General features: G+C 35.1%; 1 non-coding gene across 1 annotated transcript; it reads right to left on the reverse strand.

The window, feature by feature from the left end:
- Window positions 1-4,686: 4,686 nt before the first annotated feature.
- LOC113709182 (small nucleolar RNA R71) lies at window positions 4,687-4,793 on the reverse strand. Its single transcript, XR_003452603.1, has one exon. It is a non-coding gene; the product is annotated as a small nucleolar RNA R71 (small nucleolar RNA).
- Window positions 4,794-25,637: the final 20,844 nt, after the last annotated feature.

Raw genomic sequence — 25,637 nt, forward strand, 5'->3', positions numbered from 1 at the left:
TGTACACTACACTTATGTTCATTTATCTCATATTATAATGTCAACATTAGTATGGTTGATTATATTTAAATTTTAGAGAATTTCCTTTATAAAGCGTGTCTAGCATCTTAATTATTTGATGCATGAAGTATTTTAATCACATAAAGGCTGGTGGTTAAAAAATGAATAAAAAAAGGAAATTATGAAATTCTTTTGTCAAAATACAGATTTTTTTGACTATTTTGATATCCTTATAAAATCTAGCACATTTTATATTTGAGAGTAGCCATAACATCTCAAACATTGGTGTACTACAATTTTGATCACATATAGTTTAGTGATCAAAATCAAGGATTTTTAATCAACAAATTGACTACTTATTTTCTATGAATTTTCATTAGAAGTTTTCTTACATCGTTTGTTTGTGAGTAGCCACGGCATCTCAAATATACGGTGTAAATAACTCTAATCACATAAGATTAAGTGATTATAAAAGGAAAGAAAAATTCAATGAAATTTAGTCAACATAAAGTTTTTGACTATTGACAAATAACAAGATGCCATGCTAAAAATTTCACTTTTATATTATATATTTGGGAGTAACCACAGCATCCCAAATATTTGATGAGAAAAGTTGTTCATCACATACAGTTTGGTGATTGAAATTGTGAATTTTTAGTCAACATATTAACTAGTTGACAATTTTTCTTATAACGCCGTATACTTAGGAGTAGTCACAGCATCTTAAGTATCTTGGTATTTGGAGAAATTTTGTATTTCTTTTTCACATATTGCTAAGTGATTAGAGAAATTAAAAAAAATGGCATGTATATCAAGTTGCAATTAATTCATTGAGATAGTTATCTTGCCCCACAAGGAGGTAATTATTTTGATGAGATTAATTGACATAAGATGGTAAATTAGTCAGTCAATTAAGAGATATTTCTATGCTTACAGGTACGAATTATTTCTTTAATTCATTGTTCTAGATTACTAATCTTATGATTAAGTAAAGTAAATTCTATGCATGTTTGCAACCTTTGTCCACAAAAAGGTTTGAATTTAATATTTGAATTAATGTAAGGTTGATTCAAAATCAAGGTACAAATTCATAGCTTTTTTATGATATGGTTCTTGATTGTTAATTCAGTGTTTCATTCTAATGATTTTATGGTTCTTATTAGCTTGATTTTTAAATTCATTCTCTTTTATTTTTGGTGCAAGTTTTAAATTAGCACTTTCATGAGAATGAACAAACCATTCTCATAATGTGGATATATTTGCTAATATAGAGGTTGAGTATGAGAATTGGGAGCAATTTAATAGTTTTCTCATTTTGTCTCATATTCATATAAATTAGGGTTCAAACCCTAATTATTTATAGTTAAATCTTGCATGAAAGCCATAAAGAAATTGTTGTAAGTTTTAACTAGCACCATTAGAAGGCTTTCTTTTGTGACACTTAAATATTGAAGTGTATTTAGCTCACTTCTTAGAATTGAGAATTTTGCTATATCATCCATTAAAGTCCCATCAAATTGAGGTTGAGTTATTTCTATAGCATTTCATTCTTGATTCTTTCATGCAGAATTTTTTAACCATTCAAACCTTTATAATACTCATAAAGATATATGGTTAATTACTTGTTTTAAACATGTGTATTAAGAAAGGATAAAGCGGTTAAGAAATAAGAGAAACTTAAGCTTCATGAAAGAAGAAATGGAAAGAAAGGTAATTTTGTTCTCATTAAGTCAAACAACAATAGAGACCAACATTGTTTGTAAGAGAATGATACTTGAGACTCTACCTTGAAAGAAAGTAACTCAAAACAAAATCTCAATTGTTGAGTGTTATAAATTGTGATATATTTGGTGAATTGGCTAAATCAGTCAATTTGTGCTGCTAGTATAATAAGTTTTTTATTATATTTGGTGGTAGATTTTGAAAATTGTAAAGTTATTAATTCTAAAGTTTCTAGTACTATCCGTTGAATTGAACAATATACTGTACTTGATCATAATAATTATATTGGTAGCAAATATGTTTATCACTGGAAAAACTCCTTAAAGTTTGGCATAAGAGATTAAGATATATCTCTATAAGGAAATAAAGAGTTGAAAATCATAAATCAACTCTTTGTAAAGAATATAAAATAAATTCTAAACTTATGGCTATCTTTCTTTATTATAAAATAAAATAAAGAAAATAAATCATAAATCTTTAAAGATCGTAGATTTATTGACTATAATATTTTAGGTAGACTGCATGAGTAAAACAGACTATTCAACCATTATGGATGCCATAAGAGTTTCATTATAACACTAAATTTTGTAAATTATTTTCTATCCTTTTTGATTGGTGAGAGATATTTATCTCATTATTAGGTAAACATTCTTCAAATATAAAGTTCCTTTCTTATTTGATAAAGGATCAATATTGATACCTTTGTAAATGTTCAAGCGAGAAAGGAAATTTGAAATTTGAGAGATAGAAAATAAAATGAAGGCACACAAAATTAGAGGACAATCCTATATGTGCTTGATAGGTTGCAATTTTATCATTTATTTTATAATTAATTTCCCCTATTACCTGACATGATATGGATTAATTGTCAGATTCTACTCACTTTTAAAAATTTGTATTTATTACAAGGAGTAGAATAAAAATACCAGCACAAGTGGCAATTTGATAGTAATCAGAAAAGGAGTTCAAGTAGCAGCCTTTATTCCAGGAGCAAATACGGCATCCAGGGGCATTTTTGGAAAAGGGGAACTTTTCCTCTTTTGGTGATCCCCGAAGAGAGCGAAAAGGAGAAGACTGAGAGAAGCCACACTTTTCTTTTGGAGTGGAGTAGCCGCAAAGTAGAAAGAAAGTAGGACTTAGATAGGAAAATAGAGTAGACTACAGGCACTACTTTTAGCTTTTCCCTTTGACTTTTCTTTTCCATCTTTTATTAGTAGTTGTTCCTTCGTTTGTGATGACAAGGAAAAACAATTGATGACTTTGGGTAGCTTGGCTTTTCTGCATTATTCCAACGAATTGAATTTTTCCAGTCTCGAAGGACAATGGCCGCTACTTTCTCTGCAGCTTTGTGTGGGTTTTTCACATCAGGGATGAACTAAATCTCTTTTTCTAGTCTAGAAACAACGGAGGTTTTGGTTCGTCTAAAAATTGTGAGATCAATTTAATTTTATCTTTTTCTCTTATTTATTGGTATTTACATATTCCCTGATTGCAGTGCTTATGGTTATTTAATTAATTGATTATCTTAGATTCGGATGTCGAATTAATTTGGTAACCTATTGTCGATTAGAGCATTAAATCCGTAATTGTTTAATTGCCCTGAAATAGTGACAAGTGGCATGATTGGATTTGTGTCAAGTGAATACACAAGCTAATCTAAAATAACCCTGCTAGTGCGTTATTTGATTAGAATAGGGTTCCTCTAATATATAAGGTAATTGGGGAATTAAATCTTACTGCCGTACCTAAGATTATTTCTTAATTAGACCAATTATTAACGAGCGTATCATAATCACCGATACAGTAAAGAGAGGTTGACTGTCATCGCTTGTTTAACAGTTATAACCTATTTATTAGTAAATAATTGGAATTGCCTTTGCATCGATGATCAATTAGGCGAACCATTGCTGAAGTTATTTCTTGACTGGATCTTTAGTATCATTAATCTGATTTTAGTAAATTATTATTTAATTTTTAGTTAGCTATTTGATTTTATTTGAACTGCTTTGATTGTCATCGTTTATACAGAAACACCCCTTGTTACTATGGAGTTGAAAAGAAACGATTTTTCCCAATTCCTGAGAATATGACCCTACTTGTCCTGTTTACAAATTAATAATTTCTTGTGAATAAGCAATCCCATTCTGGTATATCGGGGGGTTAAGCAAACTTTTCGGGAATAGGGTAAATCAAGTAACCTATTGCACACCTAGAGTTCCTGCTTCAGTACTCAGAATTGGGCTTTGATTATTTTAATTAGCAATTAGATTTATTTTTATTATTGTACAGACATTGACAATCTATCAATTTTTGGCGCCGTTGCCGGGGACAGGCGTTAGTTTATTTGTTTCTTTTTAAATTTATTTTTGTTCCAATTTTCTAGTTCTTTTCTAGTGTATTCCTCGTTCTTCTCGTACAGGTGAATTAATTTTCGACCCTGAGGTAGAGAAAACTACGCGGCGAACACGAAACGAGACCAGACAGCTCAGAGAGGAGCAATTTAGTGCTGCATCTCAGAGACTTGATCCGAAAGTTGAAACAGTAAGTTCACTTGGTGATACTTCAAGTGACTCAAATCGAGAAAAATTTACTATGGTTAATGCACGAACATTAAGGGAGTTGGCTGCTCCTGATTTAAATCAGCAGCCTTTATGCATTATTTTTTCAAGTTTAAATGATAACACTTCATTTGAGTTAAAATCTAATCTAATTCATCTCTTGCTATCTTTTCATGGTTTATCAGGTGAGGAGCTGTATAAGCACTTGTAAGAGTTTGATACCGTTTGCAACAGCATGAAACCCCCGGGAATTACAGAAGAACAGATAAAAATGAGGGCATTCCCCTTCTCCTTGAAGAACTCGTCAAAAGACTGGCTGTACTACCTATCACCAGGTAGCATCACCGCGTGGGATCAACTGAAGAAAAAGTTTTTAGATAAATATTTTCTTGTGTCTCGAGCTATGAATCTAAGGAAGGAGATATGCCGTATCAAACAGCATCCAAGAGAGTCGCTTTATGATTACTAGGAGTGATTCAAGAAGTTGTGTATCAAGTGTCCTCAACACCAAATAGGTGAGCAATTGCTCATACAATATATTTACGAGGGGCTACTCTTCAAAGACAGGAGTATAATTAATACTGCAAGTGGAGGGACATTGGTGAACAAGATTCCTTGAGAAGCGTGAGAGCTAATTGAAGGAATGACCAAGAATTCGCAGCAGTTTGGTACGAGGGAGGATGTCCTGACATGCAAAGTGATGAGATAAAGACATCTTCTATCCAGCAGCAATTGACGGAGCTAACATTTTTTGTTTGGCTGTAGGAAATGCATCACAAGCCAAGGTGTGTGAAATTTGCACTGCTATGGGTCATTTTACAGAAATGTGCCCAATAATCCAAGAAGAAAGTGCGGAGCAAGTGAACATGGTTGGTCACGCGTCTTCGCCAAGAAAGCCATATGACCCGTACTCGAATACGTATAATCCGGGTTAGAGAGATCACCCTAACTTTAGCTATGGAGGAAATAGGTAGTCAAATTTTGCACCAAATAAACAGCAAGGGTATCAACAACAGTATCAACCTCGCCCACCACCACCCCCTTCAAACTCAAATCCGTTTATGAAAAAGATGATGAAGCAATTAATTGCTAATCAACACAAGATGGATTCTGACTTACAAAATTTGAGGAATCAATTGGGACAGATACAAGTAATGCAGAGTCAGATAAGTCAGATGGTGATAGCAATTAACCGCCTAGAATCCCAAGTCCAAAGAAAACTGCCGTCTTAACTTGAATTGAACCCGAAGAATGTAAGTGTAATGACCTTAAGAAGCGGGAAAGAAATCTAATGACCTGAATTGGTGATTTCAAAGAACAAGGACGGGAAACGAATTGAAAAAGAGCTGGAAAAGGAGGGCAAAGATAACAAAGATGCAAAGGTACTCTCGGATCCAATTATTATAATTAAAACTAATCCACCTCCCTTTTCTAACAGGTTGGAAAAACCAAAAAAGCATGACAAGGAGAAAGAGATCTTGAAGATTTTTCGCAAGGTAGAGATTAACATTCCCCTACTGGATGCGATCAAATAAGTACCCAAATATGTAAAGTTTTTGAGGGACTTGTGTGTCAACTGAAGGCGGTTGATGGGAGATGAAAGAGTCATTATGAGGGAGAATGTGCCAGTAGTTCTCTAGAGGAATCTTCCACCAAAGTGTGAGGACCCAAATATGTTTACTATTTTCTGTAGGATAAATAACACCTTGATTTGAAAGGCCATATTAGACCTAAGAGCCTCGATTAATGTCATGCCAAAATTCATATATGCTTCTTTGAACTTAGATCCTTTAAAAGAAACTGGGATCATAATATAATTAGCTGACCGAATCAATACATATTCTGATGGGTTGATTGAAGATGTTTTGGTAAAAATTAATGAATTGATTTTTTCAACTAATTTTATGTACTTGACATGGATGATTATCATTCCCCCGATCCCTCACACTTGCTATTAGGTAGAATCTTCTTGAGCATAGCACAGACTAAAATAGATACTAACAACGGCATTTTGTTCATAGAGTTTGACGAAAAAATTGTTCGTTTCAATATTTTTGACACTGCGAAATATCCCTCAAATTCTAAATTTAGCTCTATTTTCTCTGTGAGTGCTATTGACCCTGCGGTGCAGGAAGTATTTGAAACTGTTGGCAGAGATGAGTTGAAGGTTGGTTTAACCAAGTACCTTGAGTTGGAGACAACTCCTGAGGTAGAATTAAGTGAAGATTTGAAATGTACAATAGGGGCGTTACACTCATTGCCAACTATGACCAAAAGGTATGAGTTCGCACCTGTTTTTATACCCGAATCTCACTAGAGGGTACTACTATCTATGGTGCAGGCACCTATGTTGGAGTTGAAACATCTATCGAAACACTTGAAGTATGCGTATCTAGGCGATAACGAAACACTCTCGGTGATTTTCTTAGCTACACTATTAGAAACCCAGGAGAAGATGTTAATTCGAGTCCTTAGAGAGTATAAGGAGGCAATAGGATGGACCATCGCCGATATTAAGGGGATCATTCCTTTCATCTATATGCATCAAATAAGGTTAGAAGAGAATTCCAAACCTGTACGGCAAACTCAAAAGAGACTCAATCTCCTCATGATAGAAATGGTGAAAAAAGAGATATTGAAGTTGTTGAATGTGTAGATCATATTCGCGATATCAGATAGCCCATGAGTGAATCCAGTCTAGGTAGTCCCAAAGAAATGCAAGAGTGACAGTGAAAACCAACCAAACGGGCGAGCTCGTACCAGTGCACAAACTCACCGGATAGAGGCAGTGTATGGACTACCACAGACTGAATGTTGTCACAAAAAAGGATCATTTTCCTCTTCTTTTCATTGACCAAATGGTTGAGCGTTTAGCTTGTCGAGCTTATTATTATTTTCTGGATGAATTTTCAGGATATTTTCATATTACAATCGCACCAGAAGATCAAGAGAATATGATCTTCACATGCTCGTTCGGGACCTTTGCATACAAATGCATGCCCTTTGGATTGTGCAACGCACCTACAACATTCTAGAGATGTATAGTAAGCATCTTTTTCAGAATATGTGGAGAAAATTATTGAGATTTTCATGGACAATTTTAGTGTATATGGTGATAATTTCGATGCTTGTCTAAATAACCTGAAATTGATCTTATTGAGATGTATAGAGACTAATCTCGTGTTTAATTGAAAAAATGTCATTTTATGGTTGAATATGGGATAGTCCTACGTCATGTTGTATCTTTTAGGGGTATTGAGGTTGACAAGGGTAAAATAGACATTATATCTGCTTTACCTAACCTCGCGAGTGTGTGAGAAGTGCATTCTTTTCTTGGACATGCAGGATTTTACTGAAAGTTCATCAAGAATTTCTCAAAAATTGGAACCCCTTTGTTCGAACTTTTACAAAAAGAAGAGACTTTCGAATTCGATGACAAGTGTGAGAGAATCTTTGATAAGTTGAATGAGCTATTAACCTCGCCACCAATCATCCGACTCTCTGATTGGAGTTTGCCATTTGAGATCATGTACGACGCCAGTGACCATGTAGTGGGAGCTGTGTTGGGGCAAAGAGTAGGAAAGATAACTCACATCATCTACTATGCGTCCCAACCCTTGAATAGAGCTCAGATGAACTACTCCACTACTGAGAAGGAGCTTCTTGCGATTTTCTTTGCCTTAGAAAAGTTTATGTCATATTTATTAGGTACTAAAGTTATTGTATTTTCTGATCATACAGCGTTGCAGTACCTAATGACTAAGAAAGATGCGAAATCGAGACTCATTAGATGGATATTACTCTTGCAAGAATTCGACTTGGAGATAAAGGATGAAAGAGGCTCAGAGAATCTGGTAGGCGATCATTTGAGTCGCATACTAGTTGGAAAGGAAAACGAAACATTGAAGGATGCATTCCCTGAAGAATTTTTTTTTTCTTTGAATTCTCAATTGTCTTGGTATGCAGATCTAGTAAATTACCTAATAACGGGCAAATTCCCTATAGGTTGGCCAAAATCAATGAGAGACAAGTTGAAGGGTGATGCCAAGTACTTCATATGGGACGACCCGTACTTGTGAAAAAGATGTGCTGACCAAGTGATGAGAAGATGTGTAAGTGAAACTGAATTTTAGTTAATTTAACTTTTGTCATACTTTTGCCTGTGGAGGTCATTTTGGACCAAAGAAAATTGCTCATAAAGTATTAGAGAGTGGGTTTTATTGGCATTCATTGTTTAAAGATGCGTATGTGTTTTGTAAATCCTATGATTGATGTCAAAGGGTAGGAAATATAGTTCGTAGAGATCATATGTCCCAAATCCCGTTAATTTTTGTAGAAATTTTTGATGTTTGGGGTATAGATTTTATGAGATTTTTTCCTACATCGTTTGGTTTTATATACATCTTGTTGGCAATCGATTATGTTTCCAAATGAGTGGAGGCTAAGGTCACCCGGACTAATGATTCGAAAGTGGTTGCAGATTTTATCAAATCTAATATTTTTGTACGTTTTGGGATGCCAAGAGCTATTGTCAGTGACAGGAGAACGCATTTCTATAATAAGACCATAGCTGAACTGTTTCGAAGGTATGGTGTACTTCACAAAATCTCAACGTCGTGCCACCCTCAAACCAATGGTCAAACAGAGGTGTCGAATCGAAAAATTAAGTCCATCTTGGAAAAAATAGTGCGACCAGATAGGAAAGATTGAAGTCAACGGTTGGAAGATGCACTTTGGGCTTATTGGACTGCATATAAGACCTCTATCGGCATGTCACCCTACAGGTTGGTATTTGGAAAACCGTGTCATCTTCCAATGGAATTCGAGCACAAGATTTTTTGGACGATAAAGCAGAGTGTAACATGAATCTAGAGGAGGCCGGTGTCCATCGGAAGTTGGAGTTGCAAGAATTGGAAATGATCATGAACGAAACGTATAAAAATGCACTAATTCACAAGAAGAGAAGTAGGGCATTCCATGACCAACAAATCTCGAGAAAGACCTTTGTAGTTGGTCAGAAGGCTCTCCTATACTAATCCAGGCTTAAGCTCTTCCCAGGTAAGTTACGTTCCCTTTGGATTAGTTCTTTTATAGTCACTTATGTCTTTCCTTATGGTGTAGTAGAAATCTAAAGTACTAAGACAGACAATAAGTTTGTGATCAATGGACACCGTCTCAAACATTATTATAAGAGCTTTCCAAGTGGAGAAGTGGAACTGATACATCTGGATGCACCTACTTATTCAAATTAGTGACACTTAGCTATGTCTGGCCAAAGACGTTAAAGAGATGCGCTTTTTGGGAGGCAATCCAAATATTGGTTTTATTATTTTTCGTTGTTCAATTCTTTCTTTTGGTCGTTTCTCACTTGAGTAGTAGTCGGTTTTGATATTTTTTGTTGACCTTGATCGATCAATCCTTGGTTTTGATGATTAACAAACCAAAATGTAGATTTGGGCTAATGTTTTTATGTGAGCAATTTGTTAGAACAGATTCTTGTGGCACAAAAGAAGAAGCAAAAACAGGGCACTCATGTCGGACATCCGAAAGGAAGCTATCGGACGTCCGAAAGGATGAAGAACATCAAGAAGGAAACTCTGTCGGACGCTCGTGAGGAAGCATCGGACGTCCGGAAGGATCGGACGCACGCCTCGGACGCACATCGATCGCATCGGACGTCCGAGAAATTTCGCAAAGATTTGATGACTCTCTGACGACGTTCGGACGCAGGGTTCGGACGTCCGACAGGTGGTTTGGACGCAGGATTCGGACGTCCGACAGGCCAACGGCCAGTTTTGACAGCATTTAATATTTGACCGTTGGAGAGTCTTTTGGAGCCATTTCTCACCTTCTATAAAAATCCCAAAGCACAAGAAGACAAGGGACTTTTGCCAACACAAAATACAAGCTTACAAGTGAGATTTTTGAGTAGAAAGATTCTTTGTTGGTTGTATAAGGGGTTGGGGAAGTTGGGTTGTGAGGTTGCTCAAGTGAAAGTTACTCTCTAGGAGGAGTAAAACCTTGGTGAAGGTGAACCTATCACTTGAAGTGGTAAAACCTTGGTGAAGGTTGCCTCATTTGTATAAAATAATTTTTAATTGGGTGAGTGATCTTTCAAGTGTAGGTTGTTGAGGGTTAACTAGAATAGTTGTAAAGCTCCTTGACTCAACCAAAGTGTGTTTGGGGTGAGGAAGGAGTGAGCCTTCACTTGTACATCTTGGTTAGCATCGCCATCTATTGAAGAGGCTATTGGATTGATATTTGGTTTGCATTTCTTATATTTTCTCTTTAATTAAGTTTTCTTTATTGTGCTTAAATTTGATATATCTTTGTGCATCATTGTGATATTGTTTGTACTCATTGGGTTGCACCAAACCTTACAATTGGTATCAGAGTTTGGTCTCTTTTGATCAAGCTTAACCGCTTAGAGTAAAGATCATGGCAACCATAAAAGTTTCTTTTTTAGAAGGGCAATCTATTGATAGACCACCTATGTTTAATGGTTCTCATTTTAGCATGTGGAAACAAAGAATGATGATTTTCTTACAATCCGTTTATATTGAATTATGGTATGTGGTAGAAGATGGTCCTTATGAAGCTAGAATAGTTGACTCTACCACCAATTTGAGTAGATTAAAGACTAGACAAGAATTGAATGAAAAAAACAAGAGATATCTTTCTTTGAATGCCAAGGCCATGTGTATATTGTACAATGCATTAGATGTAAATGAATCTAGTAGGATTAAAGGTTGTAAATCAGCTAAAAATATTTGGGATAAATTGTGTGTATTTCATGAAGGTAACCAAGATATTAAAGAACAAAAGAAATCTTTGCTTGTTTCTCAATATGAATTTTTCAAAATGCATCCTCTTGAAAATGTTGATAAGATGTGTAGTAGATTTTGTGACATTATTGAAGATCTTAAATTGCTTGGAAAAGAATATTTTTTGGGTGAGAAAAATAGAAAGATTTTGAATACCTTGCCAAAAGAATGGGAAAACAAAATAAATACTATAGAAGAGGCAAAGGATTTAAATTCTATGTCCATTGAATCTCTTGTGAATTTCCTAACCTCTTATGAATTAAAGCTGAAATTCAAAGTGCAAGAGAAAGAAAATGCAAGAATGTATAAGAGAGGCATAGCTTTTAAAGCATCTCAAGTGGGGGATAACCCATCCTTCATGGGTAAGGAAATCATGGAAGTGGACAATAATATAACTCCTCACATTAAAAGTTTCAAGAAGATCTTCAACAAGAGATGTTCAAGAGGAGATTGCAAAATTACATGGGATGAATGCAATTCAAAAAGAGAAAAAGAAGAGTTGGCCCAAATGGCACTAATGGCTGTTGGAGAAGATGAGGTAAGTTCTTATCACTCTTCTTGTGATGAAGATAATGAAGATGATGATGTGAAAATTCTTATGATTAAAATGCATAAAAGTTTGAGAAAATCTTATGCTAAAAATAAAGATTTGAAAACAAAAATAAATGATTTGTTGGAAGAAAACTCCAAACTTTGTCAAGAAAACAAATGTTTGAAAATGGAAAATGATGATTTAAAAAATCAAAAAAGTGTTTTTGATTGCAAAAATAATTTGAAAAGGAAGTTGGAAGAGAAAACAAAGTTTTATGAAAAAATGTTGAAGGAACAAAATTTGTTAAAGAAAAGAATTAATGACTTGAACGAGTTTCTCCAAAATGAAAAACAAATGTTTTCTCAAACAAAAGAAAGCAAATCTTTTCAAGGCACAAATAAGTTTGCTATGATAAGAAGTAAGAAAATTAGTTGCATTAAATCCACCTATGTGCAAAATACTTCTATCATGTGTCACTTTTGTTGCAAATTTGGACATATGCAAAATGATTGTTATGTAAAGAAAAATATGAGAAATGGCATGTAATCCATGTGGATTGCTAGATCATGTCGTATTAACTCACAAGGACCCTATAAAGATAGGGTACCAAATGAAATTTCTCATATTTAGGTACATCATGAAGATTTGATCCAAGAAGTGCTATATGGTTGTAAGTACAATTGAAAATTTTGATATTCAATATGGTCTTGATTTGAAAAATAAAGGGGGAGTTTATTTTTTTGATTGATGCCAAAAGGGGGAGTAGGATTTATTGAAATTTCTTTGTATGTTGGCACTTTCTAAGGGGGAGCTTTATTTGAACTTATTTGATAAAAGAAATCTTCATTTTGTTTGTCATCATAAAAAGGGGGAGATTGTTGACCTTGGTCGATCAATCCTTGGTTTTGATGATTAACAAACCAAAATGTAGATTTGGGCTAATGTTTTTATGTGAGCAATTTGTTAGAACAGATTCTTGTGGCACAAAAGAAGAAGCAAAAACAGGGCACTCATGTCGGACGTCCGAAAGGAAGCTATCGGACGTCCGAAAGGATGAAGAACATCAAGAAGGAAACTCTGTCGGACGCTCGTGAGGAAGCATCGGACGTCCGGAAGGATCGGACGCACGCCTCGGACGCACATCGATCGCATCGGACGTCCGAGAAATTTCGCAAAGATTTGATGACTCTCTGACGACGTTCGGACGCAGGGTTCGGACTCCGACAGGTGATTTGGACGCAGGGTTCGGACGTCCGGCAGGCCAACGGCTAGTTTTGACAGCATTTAATATTTGACCGTTGGAGAGTCTTTTGGAGCCATTTCTCACATTCTATAAAAACCCCAAAGAACAAGAAGACAAGGGACTTTTGCCAACACAAAATACAAGCTTACAAGTGAGATTTTTGAGTAGAAAGATTCTTTGTTGGTTGTATAAGGGATTGGGGAAGTTGGGTTGTGAGGTTGCTCAAGTGAAAGTTACTCTCTAGGAGGAGTAAAACCTTGGTGAAGGTGAACCTATCACTTGAAGTGGTAAAACCTTGGTGAAGGTTGCCTCATTTGTATAAAATAGTTTTTAATTGGGTGAGTGATCTTTCAAGTGTAGGTTGTTGAGGGTTAACTAGAATAGTTGTAAAACTCCTTGGCTCAACCAAAGTGTGTTTGGGGTGAGAAAGGAGTGAGCCTTCACTTGTACATCTTGGTTAGCATCGCCATCTATTGAAGAGGCTATTGGATTGATATTTGGTTTGCATTTCTTATCTTTTCTCTTTAATTAAGTTTTCTTTATTGTGCTTAAATTTGATATATCTTTGTGCATCATTGTGATATTGTTTGTACTCATTGGGTTGCACCAAACCTTACAATTTTCTCTACTGTGACCAGGACAGGGAATCTTGGTATACCCACACAAGGTGGGCACGCATTAATCGTCTAAACCCCAGCCTTATGGTCAATGGAAGTTTATCAATCTTGGCATGCCCACGCCATGTTGGTAAAATCTCAATATCTTGCGACGTTGACAGGAAGTGAAATCTTAGCTTGCCCACGCCGTGTCAGTGACTCCCAAAGTCAGTGGATGTTTTCCAATCTTGGCGTGCCGATGCCATGTTTGACGACCCAAAATCAAAAGAAAAAAAATTTTAGAAAGATAAAGATAAAAATACTTTCCGTTGTAACCTACGATTTTGTTTTTTGCAAAATTCAAATTTTAAAATGTCAATTCAAAAAAAAACCACCAAAAAAATATTTTTTTTTCTTTTCTCTTTTTTCTTTCTTTCTTTTTCTTTCTTTCTTCCTCTTCTCTTTCTTTCTTCTTCCCCAATTTCCTTCTCCTTCTCTTTGGCCAAAACTCCCTCTTCATCGCCGCCACCTCACCCCTTCATCCCACATGCGCCTCGCGAATGCCGCGCCTCTTTGCCGCTCCCCCTTGCACATGTCGCCAGCCCTCCATCTTTCTCCATCGCGAGTCACCGTCCAACCTAGCACAGCAGCATCCACCACGCGATTCTCTTCCACCTCGCCGCAGGTCCAAGCGCAACAAGCGCGTGATCATCGCGCGCCGCCACCACCTGTGCACGCCATCTCACACGCAACCCTCCACCAGAGCCGCGCCGCCTTCTCCCTCTCTCCTCTCTTCCCTCACTTGTTCGCCGCCAGCTGCCTCAGCCATGGTCTCCATCGCGCGTGTTTCTCTCTCTCTCTCGCTCACACCTCGCACCGCCCGCGGTCTCCCTTCCCCCCATTGCCGCGCGCGCCTCTCCACTGCTTGCCCTCTCCGCTCGCCGCCCACCGCCCGTAGCCATCCTCCCTAGTGCCAGTTTTTCTCTTAATTTTGTGGTATCCAATATTTTGATTTCTTGATATTGATGGGATTTGGATTTTTATGGTTTTGATTGGGTAATTTTGTGTGATTGCATCTGTGTTACTGAAACCAGTGTTTGACAGATTGGGTAATTTTAGTGTTGGTTGGGATTTTTCAAAGGTTTGGGTTGGCCATTTGAATTGTTTCTCACCTGTGTGTGCATCAGTGGTACGGGTTGTGGTAGTTTGCATATAATTTATTAATCCTATGTGATTAGCTGCCTAATTGACCACTGGGCATCTGTGACCGAGTTGTTCTTTTCCAATTGGAGCCATTTAGAGAGATTTTGAATGGGCAAGTTGTGTCTCCCTCTGTTGATATTTGGGAGGCATTTCTGACCATATTTTACTTATTCAAATTGGTTGGATTCACTACTTTGTTGGGGTCATTTTTGGGTATCACTTGAGTTCTATTTTGCTGATTTCCGTCTTGAGTCCATTGAAGTGCTTTTTGTTGGGTAATTTCTGCATTTGTTTGTTGAATTGGAAGGCTACTGTGCCACTTCCACTGCTTATTGTTGTTGGCTGCGTCTAATAGACTTGCTGGAGTTTTTTGTCTATTGATTTCAATTGCTAAGTCTTTGGAGCATTTGTTGTGCTTTTGGAGTGACATTTAGAGAAAATGGGAGGCCTCGGTCCTCCTCTAGGTCTAGGACACCTAGAACCTTTTAGCCTCAACCACTCCAGCCCACTATTCCTGCCTCTGACCCCTTGCACGACACTTCTTCCGCTGGAAGAAGGGTCGCCTTAAGAGGCAAAGAGGCATCCATATTTTTGACTCTTCGCATTTTGGGGGTAATTTGAACTTTACCAGAGCCGCCGACAAGCAGCAATATGCTGTTTGTTGTGAACGACGGATTATTCCCTATCGATATCGGGACGCCGCCACCTTGGGTCTTCTGAATATTAGGTGATTTTGACCGATTGATTGCAGTCATTGGGTGGCATCCCTATTCTTATATTGTTGACCGTCCGGCTTTTGTTGAATTGGTTAGGGAGTTCTATGCCACATTTGAATTCGACCTTCCTACTGGTTACACAGTCTCTACCCCCAATGTTATCCGTTTTCGATTAATGGGTCAAGAGTTCCACCACTCCATCACTGATTTCAATCTAGTCTTTGATTTTATTGATCGGCCCTATGCCGAATCTCGTGAATATACCGAGAGCGCCTATGACTACGTGAGCCATTCTTCTCCTGCTATCAATATATTTGAGAGGACATGTTTGTAGACCATGCTGATTACGACCCTCACCAGTCTAAGAGTTCTTATCTGAAGGACCCGGAGTCTCGCTATATCCAGCGTTTCTTGGCCTATAGCTTCTCGGGTAGGCGAGATAGCTCGGGCATTTTGTCTAAACCAGAATTTTTCTTTATTTGGTGCATGCATAACAACATTAAGGTTAATCTGGGGTGTTGGCTCGCTTCTCAATTCAAATCTATTTTGGCTAAAAAGAAGCATCGCCTAATTCTTGGGTCATATATTACTCATTTGACTGTTAATTTGTATGTGCTTGATCTCTCTAACCATGATTTGCATGTAGCCTGTCAAATGGAGCCCATAGACATTCCTTGTTTAGACAAAATGGGATTGGTCCGGGAGGGTGATAGTGGTTGGGAGGTTACTCCCCCAGGACCGACTCGAGTTCCCCCTCGATCCTCTTTTTCCCGTTTCTCCACTGCTAGCGGTAATGCCGGCCCGTCTACCTCCACTCCAACCCCAGGGGCTAATGACTGGAACGAGCTACAGGTACAGGTTGATATTTTGGATGCTCGGGTAACCAATATTGATGCCAATGTGGCCAAACTTGTCCAGAATCTAGCGGCCTTTATGCAGCACGCGGGTTTTCCTCCTTCTTTTGCGCCTAGCCCGCCGATGTGGCCCCGACATGGTCCCCATGATTTCAAGGAAGTTCCGTTGCCCTTCTCCTTGCTTTTGCTATTTATTTGTCATATTGAGGACAATGTGTCATTTAGATGTAGGGAGGCTCAGTTGTAGTGCTGGTATTTTTAGTTTTTAGTTTTCAGAGGTTTTTCTTTCATTTTTAGTTTGTTATATGTCTAGTTTTTATTTACTTTTTTTTTGTGATCAACCTTCGTATGACTGCCAAGATTTGATGTTAGATTGTTGACTCTAATTCTGCTATTGCCAAGTTTTAATAATAAAAGTGTATCTAGTTAATGTGGTTGAATCCAAGAACATTTCTTTGGTGAATATCGGTGATTGCTTGACTCTTTTGATTTTTTTGGTTACCTTTTCTAGGCATATGGAATGATTGTTAGCATTTTCATGTAAATTGGTCCAATTATTAATTTTAGTTCTCCATGTTTGAAGAAATGAGACTAGCTGCTGCTGTTTTTGTTTTCTTTTGATGTGTTATTTTGAATTATTGTGTTATTTGGCTGTGAAATAAGATTGACTGTACTCCGCTATTTGTTACTACTGAGTAACCGGGGATCTTCACCTAAAGTGTTGATTCTCACGTCAAAAAGTAAAAATTTCTATGAGTACGTGGTCGTATAGTGATAGGAGTTGAGTAATCGGGTTCCTTCATCTAGCAAATGTTGGAGTTCGCATCAAAAGACTCCAATAGCTAGAGACTAAATCTTTTGTTACTATTGAAAAAAAAAAAAAGAAAAAAATAGAAAACGTGATAAAAAAAGTGAAGATTGTGTTAGTGTGTGATAAAAGTCAGTTTGCCGATTTGTAAATTTAATATTGAGATTTTGGTTAATAGTTGGACTATTTGTTATTAATGTTGAGTGACCATTCCTTTTTCTTAGATTAGTTAACCTGAAATTGGAGAAGTTTGTGGTTTAGAAGCTAGTTAGGGTGATATTTCTTGGATCTTAATCACTGATGCTTGATCTATGTTTTTCTTGGTATCTTGGTAATATAGTAGATGGAGCAATAGTCATTATTAAATATTGGTGTTTGTTTGCTATTTTCATGATTGAGGGCAAACATGGTTTAGGTGTAGGAAAAATTGATAAGTTGCAATTTTTTTATTTATTTTATAATTAATTTTCCCTATTACCTGACTCGATATGGATTAATTGTCAGATTCTACTCACTTTTAAAAATTTACATATATTACAGGGGTTAGAATAAAAATACCAGAACAAGCGCCAATTTGACAGTTATCAGAAAAGGAGTTCAAGTAGCAGCCCTTATTTCAGGGGCAAATACGGCATCCAAGGGCGAAGAGAGCGAAAAGGAGAAGACCGGGAGGAGCTGCCCTTTTCTTCTGGAGTGGAGCAGCCGCAAAGTAGAAAGAAAGGAGGACTTAGATAGGAAAATAAAGTAGACTACAGGCACTACTTTTAGCTTTTCCCTTTGACTTTTCCTTTCCGTCTTTTATTAGTAGTTGTTCCTTCATTTGTGATGACAAGGAAAAATAATTGATCACTTTGGGTAGCTTGGCTTTTTTGCTTTATTCCAACGAATTGAATTTTCCCAATCTTGAAGGACAATGGCTGCTACTTTTTCTATAGCTTTGTGTGGGTTTTTCGCATCAAGGATGAACTAAATCTCTTTTTCTAATCAAGAAACAACGGAGGCTTTGGTTCGTCTAAAAATTGTAAGATCGATTTAATTTTATCTTTTTCTCTTATTTATTAGTATTTGCATATTTCCTTATTGCAGTGCTTATGGTTATTTAATTAATTGATTATCTTGGATCCGGATGTGGAATTAATTTGGCAACCTATTGTCAATTAGAGTATTAAAATCGTAATTGTTTAATTGTCCTAAAATAGTGACAATTGGCATGATTGGATTTGTATCAGGGGAATACGCAGGCTAATCTAAAATAACCCTACTAGTGCGTTATTTGGTTAAAATACGGCTTATCTAATACGTAAGGCAATTGGGGAATTAAATCTTAGGGGTGTACTTAGGATTATTTCTAAATTAGAGCAGTGATTAACGGGCATACCTTAATCACCGACACAGTAAGGAGGGATTGATTGTCATCGCTTGTTTAACAATTATAACCTATTTATTAGTAAATAATTGGAATTGCCTTTGCATCGATGATCAATTAGGCAAACCATTGCCGAAGTTATTTCTTGGCTAGATCTTTAGTATCATTAATCTGATTTTAGTAAATTGTCATTTAATTTTTAGTTAACTATTTGATTTTATTTGAACTACTTTGATTGTCATCATTTATACAGAAACACCCCCTTGTTACTGTGGATTTGAAAAGAAACAAATTTTTTCCAATACCTGAGAATACGATCATACTTGTCCTGTTTACAAATCAATAATTCCTTGTGAATAAGCAATCCCATTCTGGTATATCGGGTTAAACAAACTCTTCGGGAATAGGGTGAATCAAATAACCCATTACACACCTAGAGTCCTTGTTCCAGTACTCAGAATTGGGTTTTGATTATTTTAATTGGCAATTAGGTTCATTTTTATTATTGCACAGGTATCGACAACCTGTCAGTGCTCATTTTATAAATTCTTTAATTATAAAGCATTGCTAATGAGTAAAACAATGCTTGATTAGTTATATCCAAAATGATGTATCTTAAGGAAATAATGAGATAGTTGTGAATATAACATTTTGACAATCTTTATATCTTGTGAGTAATGCCTTGAAATTGAAGTATACTTAAATAATTTCCTCCAATGTTGTTTAAACACCACTTTGATTATGGTATGGATGGAAATCAAGTTTAAAATATTATATTCTGTTTTGTGAGGATAATCAACCTGAACATAAAGAAGCTGTACAAAGGAAATAAGGCTATTTTACTTCAAGAAATTTTGATTCCTTTACATTTCAAGAATTATTAGAACTGAAGATTTAAATTTCTTAAGAACATGAAGTAAGTGGGAGTGTTTTGACTCTAGAATGGGGTTTTGAAATGGTAAGGATTCATATTTGACTCTTTTGCATATGGAAAATTGATAGTTTTTCTCAAAATAATTATTTAATTATTTTAGATAAGCAATCAATTGAAAAAACTCCTTGTCAAATAAACACATAAAGATAAATCTACTTTGAACCTACTGATTGACATATCTTTGAGACAGTGGGAGGCAAAATGTTCTCTATAGAGAATTGAAATTCTCTGGTTACTATGTTGTATATCTACAAGAGTTTAAGGATGAAATGGATGATGTTTTTATAAGGTGCAAATCGAGAAATCTCCATATTTAGGAATAATGTCACAAATTATCACAAAATCTCTACCAAATTTGAGAGATTTTATTTAGGGTAATTATGACACTAGTAACTCACTATTAGAGTTACATTAAATATGAAAACAAATATCCTTAACGTGACTCTTGATAATTAGGTGTACACATGTGTCACCATAATACATTTGTAGAGAATGCAATTTAAATTATTTCTTCTCAATAGTATATTAATTTATTTTTCATTTGATCTTAGAAGAATTTTTTCTAGTAAATTAATATACATTAAGGTTAGTGGGAGTAATACTATGAGAGTTTTTCTCAATCATGATATTTGTGAAATCCTTCTATCATTGATATTCACAAAATAGAATGTAAAATATAGTTAATCTATCTTAAGACCTTCATGCAAGAGTTCTTTAATTACTTTTAAGTAATAATAATGAACAATTGCATAATGTTCACATCATGCATTGGAATGAATATAAATTCACCAAAGATGCTATGAAGTTATACCACAGGCATCTACTATTTGGCACAAAGTTTATCGATATTGTATTATAGCCATTATAGATATTTGATTTGACTATACCCTTTCATTATGTATACATGTGATAGGTGCCGAACCTGTGCAATAATAAAAACCTACTCGAGAAAAATACAGATTTTGTATATAGCGGTGAGTAGGGTCGAATCCACAGGGACTGGGGATAATTCGTTTCTTCTAGAGTCCAAAGTATGGGGGGTTTTTGGATCAAATACTAACTAAATAAATTCACTGCAGAAAATAATTAACTTAAAGAATTAATTGGAGAAACTCTAGCCAAGGGTACACTTCAGAAATGGTTCAGGCACTGATCATTGATTCACAGATAATTCCACATTTTTATTAATAGATTAGTTATAGTTGTCATGCACGCGATAAACAACCAACCTTTCCTTAATTTCTCGATAGTTAATGTACGACCGTTAACTATTTCTCTAATCCAAAAACAACCCTAGGTACGACCGTAGGATTTAATTTCTAGATTGCATTAATAATTAGAAATGCCCAATTCTAACTAACAAACACGCTACGAGGGTTTGTTTAAGTTAGATCGTATGCTCCCCTGACATAAACCCAATTACGCCAGTCGCTACTAAGATAGAGATAACGAATAATTACGGATTCAATTACCTCTATTTAGCAAAATAGCCTATATGAATAATTAATTATTGCGCACTAATCAATCATACACAAGAGCTATAACAGTTAAAAGCAGGAAACATATGAATACCAATAAATGGAGGAAACAATTAAAATAAATTCGATCTCACAGTAATTGTTGAACCAAGTCTTCAGTTGTCCCCTTGACTAGAATCAAGAGGTTAGTCCTCCATTAATGGAGAACAACCATGCGAAAGAGCTAAGAAAAGAAAACTAAAACTATCCTAAAAACTGTCTCAAACTATTCATAAAGGCTCTCGATAAGAGCTCTCCCCGAAAGACCAAAGTTCCCTCTTCTAAACAAATGACTACCTCTCTCCCTTGTTGGTCTCTCGGATGATAAGGAAAAGATAAGACAAAAAGTCAAGTGCTACCTAATGTCCTGTTTTCTCGTTTCCTATTGCTAGTCAATTAGCTAGTACAATGCACTCCTCATCAGCACAAAGAAAAGGAAATCGTTTTCTTCTTCTCCTTGTGGGCCAGCAACCGAAAAAGGCTTCCTTGTAGCACCATATGGGGCCCAACTGTTTGAAGTCTCAATTGTATAGTGGAAAATCCCTCATTTTTTGTAGTTATCTGTTTCACTTCCTGAAATTGAGTCCAATACCAAATATAAGTAAATATTAATAATTAAAACAATATTTGGCAAGGATAAAGGGAAAAATTAACAATAAAATAACCAACAATTAACACCCTATCAACATGAAAGAGCAAGAGTCAAAATAGGCAAGTCGACATAAGGTATTCAATAGTTATTTGAAAAGCAAAAGGTAGCTATTGAGTATACAAGAAAGAGTTATTATCGTTGATCAAACAACTAAAGGTTGCCGGCTGAATTGTTAATGATCAAATAACTCACATGGAACTCAGTAGTTCATTTAGTATTTTGCTATTATTCTCAAACTATTGTTATTGTCTAGACACTCGATATATTTATATTTACATGATTTTGTGCACATTGTTGTTCATGTATAAAGTAAGGATCATGTGATCCATAAAGTTGAACCCTGAATAACTTATACGAAGTTATTCACAAAGTTCTTTTAAATCACTTGGTTAGGAAGTATAATACATTGTAATACATGGAAGGAAGTGTTTGCCATGAGAGCAAAACCGCCATGATTCGTGTATTATTATTTTCTAATTAAGCAACTGTTACATAACTACTGTATTTGGTGAGTGACAAACAAGGTTTATGCCCATTTTTAGGTAGTTAGTCACTCATAAGTTATCTGACTATTTCATGTGGGTCAAGTGGGAGAATGTAAGACTTGCCTCTTTTGAGGCAATTGTGACATACATAATTGATTCTAAAGTGATTGATATCATAATTAATTGATTGACATTTTGTCAATAATTAATTAGCATCTCCCATTATATAATGATTGATTGACATCATGATTAATGGATTGACATTTTGTTAATAATTAATTAGTACCTTCTATTTGTCTATGATTGATTGATATCTACTATTAATTGATGTCTTATTTAATCAGTTAATCAATCAAATCAATCAATTAGTCAAAAAATTTTAAGTCAGTTATGAATTTTGGCAAGATTTCCTTAATGGAAGGAAACCCTAGGGATTTTTGTATTTGCCAGTAAGGGTCCCTAACCTAACCTATGAATAGCCTATGGTATTCCATCAATTGTACACTTTTTTGGGTTAGGTATAGGCTAGAAGATCTTTACTCTAAATTCTCTTTTTGCTTTTCCTTCTTCTACATAATTTGTTTTTGTTAGAATAATCAAGAAGGAGTTAAAGACACAAGAAGAGATCAACTTGTACTTGACAACAATGGTTAGAGGTAAGTATATTTAGATTTCCACTGCGCAGTGCACTCACATGTACATGATTAGTTTAACACACTTCTCTAGAGTTCTAATTCTTATTCACCAAACTCATAGTCGAACAAGAAAGCATAAAGGTCACTTGCAGGTTACTCTTTCGTGTTCGATTATGAGGTTGGTGGATAAAAATTAGGATTCTCTATTCAAGAGGTGGTCATATGATTGTCTTGTGCTTTGTTTTTTCGGAAGAAAATAAATTGTGTTCCCATTTTGCCATCAAAATTGTGGGCACCTAAGAGGTGTGCACTTTTTGGCTAAAAAACTAATAAAAAATCAGCTCTGTGACCGTAAGGATGCATTTTTTAATATATATTTAAGGGACTATTTTAGCTAATTCTAATTGTGAGGGACTAAAAAAATTATCAAAAATGAAAGGGATCAATTTGACAATTTTTCCTTTATTATAATATTAACTGCATGTGTAATATTAATGGGATCGAGGGCTTTACAAGTTTTATTTTCCACAAGTTTGCTCTTTGATGTAACTAGGTTGGAAAATGGTATAACAAAAGTTTAAATATGTTGTAATTGATTTGAAATATAGTGCAATAAAATGTGAAATTATTAACTTATCCCGAAATTGAGTAAAGTACAACCCCAAATCCAAATCAAGGGCCTCTCTAGAACTAAACATGTAAATCCCATTTTAAGAAGATTATTAAATTGCAAAGATTGAAATGCACGAGAAAGACGTAATCTCAAAGAATCAAAAGTATTTGAATAAGATTAGAATCTAAATCAAAGTGATCAACAACCAAAATCATGTGATCAAGAGTGCAGCTATTACTTAAGAAACACTTTATTCTTTATTAATTAGAAAAACACTCAAATCTTTATCCACACGTGAATCACCAATTATATCTTTGATTATTTTCTGCAGGTATGAACTATGAGGTTAATTGGGTGTAACCATCATGTAAGAGGCAAATCAAAACTCAGACGAAATGTAAGAATGTATATCCAGAAACCATTATTGCGCATAACAAATTGTTTTATACGGAAACAGTACCCACCACATGCGAGCCAACTTAGAGCTCAGAAGAAATATGTGGTTGCTGCGGAATCAATCTCAAGAAACCAACGTTGCAGCTAAGACATTATTTTGTTTTTAGCAGAAAACCTTAATTATAAAAGTAAGTAGACGGACAATCATAGAGTTCCAGTGTCGACGCATCCAACGCTAGCTCACCATATCTAGGCCTTGTTTGGATTGCATTTTTTGCCAAAAACTTTTGTAAATTTTCGTGAGAATTTTTTTTTATTATATATTCTAATTACATTTTTACTTTACATACACCATATTTTAAGAAAAGTAGTGTAATATGTTTTTTATATAAAAACTCTCAAAAATTATAATATACATCTTTAAAAATATACTATTAGTATATTTTTCTATAATAACTTTTAAAAATTACAATCTAAACCGACTATTAGTCTCACTAAATATATAGTCGAAATTGAAAATGAAGTGATTTCACGTGACCCGGCCAAATTAAGACCGCATAAATTCCATTGGTTTCATCAAATTAATATTTGTTTGGATAGTAAATTATTTGCCAAATTTTATTTACTTACATCATCGACATATTTTTCAATCTCCATTTTATCTTACATACATCACATCCAAAAAGTATTAAAGTATTTTGTCCTAAAAAATTATTTCAAATAATCTACTCCCCAAACACACTGATCTAAGTTAGGTCTTTTGGAGCCTTACTAATGATCAAAAGCCTCAGCGAGGCAGTTGCACGTGTTTTTTTTTTTTTTTTTTTTTTGCGTTAAAGGTATACAGTTTTTTTGTTTGAAAGCATACATCTACTAGGTAAATTTGAATGTTTTATTTGAATTGGTACTTGAGGAAGTAAAATTTTGTCCTCAGCTATGATTTACTCTTAAAAATGTCTTTATTTGTACCTCTTTTTCAGCACAATGGCATCAAAAAGACAGTTATTAATCTAAGAAACAATTATTAAATTGTAAAAATTGAAAGGCACAAGAAAGACATAATCTGAAATAATCAAAACTATTGCAAAAAAATTGGAGCCCAAATCCAAGAGATTGACAGCTAGAATCATGTGATCAAGAGGTGCAACAGCCACTTAAGAGCACTGAATTCTTTATCGACTCATGAATCACCCGGTTGCATTATTGATTATCTGTCGGTACGAATTATGAAGTCAATTCGGTGTATCCGTCACATAAGATGCAAATCAAAGCTCAGAAGAAATGTATGAATCGATATCCAGAAACCATTATTGTGTATAATAAATTGGCTTATACAGCAAGTTAAATTCTATCTAGTTCAAATCAGTTTGTATAATTTTTAATACATTTCGTGTAAATTTGAATGGTTTTGATATAAACATCAAATTAATTATAAAAAATGTGCCCCTTTAGTCTCAAAACTCACTTTCGATCAATTTTTAAGCCAAAAAGTGCACCATCTCTCTGGTTCCCACAATTTCAATGGCAAAATTGAAACACAATTTGTTTCTCTTAAAAAAAATTCATGACAATCACATAACCACTCCTCTAGGAAAGGAACCTTAATTATATCTACCAGATCCATGATACAAGTGTAAAGGTCACCTGTAGTTTACTCTTTCTTCGATTATGAATTTGATGGATAATAATTAGGATTCCCTATTCAGGTGGTGGTCATTTGACTGTCATGTGCTTTTTTTGGAAGAAAATAAATTGTGTTTACATTTTGCTATTTAAATTGTGGGTACCTAAGAAAGGCTGGCGGACTACAAGCACGCTTTTCTTTTTTATATTTGATGGACTAAAAAAAGTTTTACCGAAAATTTAAGAGACCAATTTGGCAATTTTCTTTTATTATAATATAATCTGCATGTGTAATATTAATAGGATTAGGGGCTGATGGGGTCTCACAAGTTTGCCTTTTAATGTAATTGAGTTGGAAAA

Source organism: Coffea arabica, chromosome 9c (genome assembly GCF_036785885.1).
Source record: "Coffea arabica cultivar ET-39 chromosome 9c, Coffea Arabica ET-39 HiFi, whole genome shotgun sequence".
NCBI classification, from domain to species: Eukaryota; Viridiplantae; Streptophyta; class Magnoliopsida; order Gentianales; family Rubiaceae; genus Coffea; species Coffea arabica.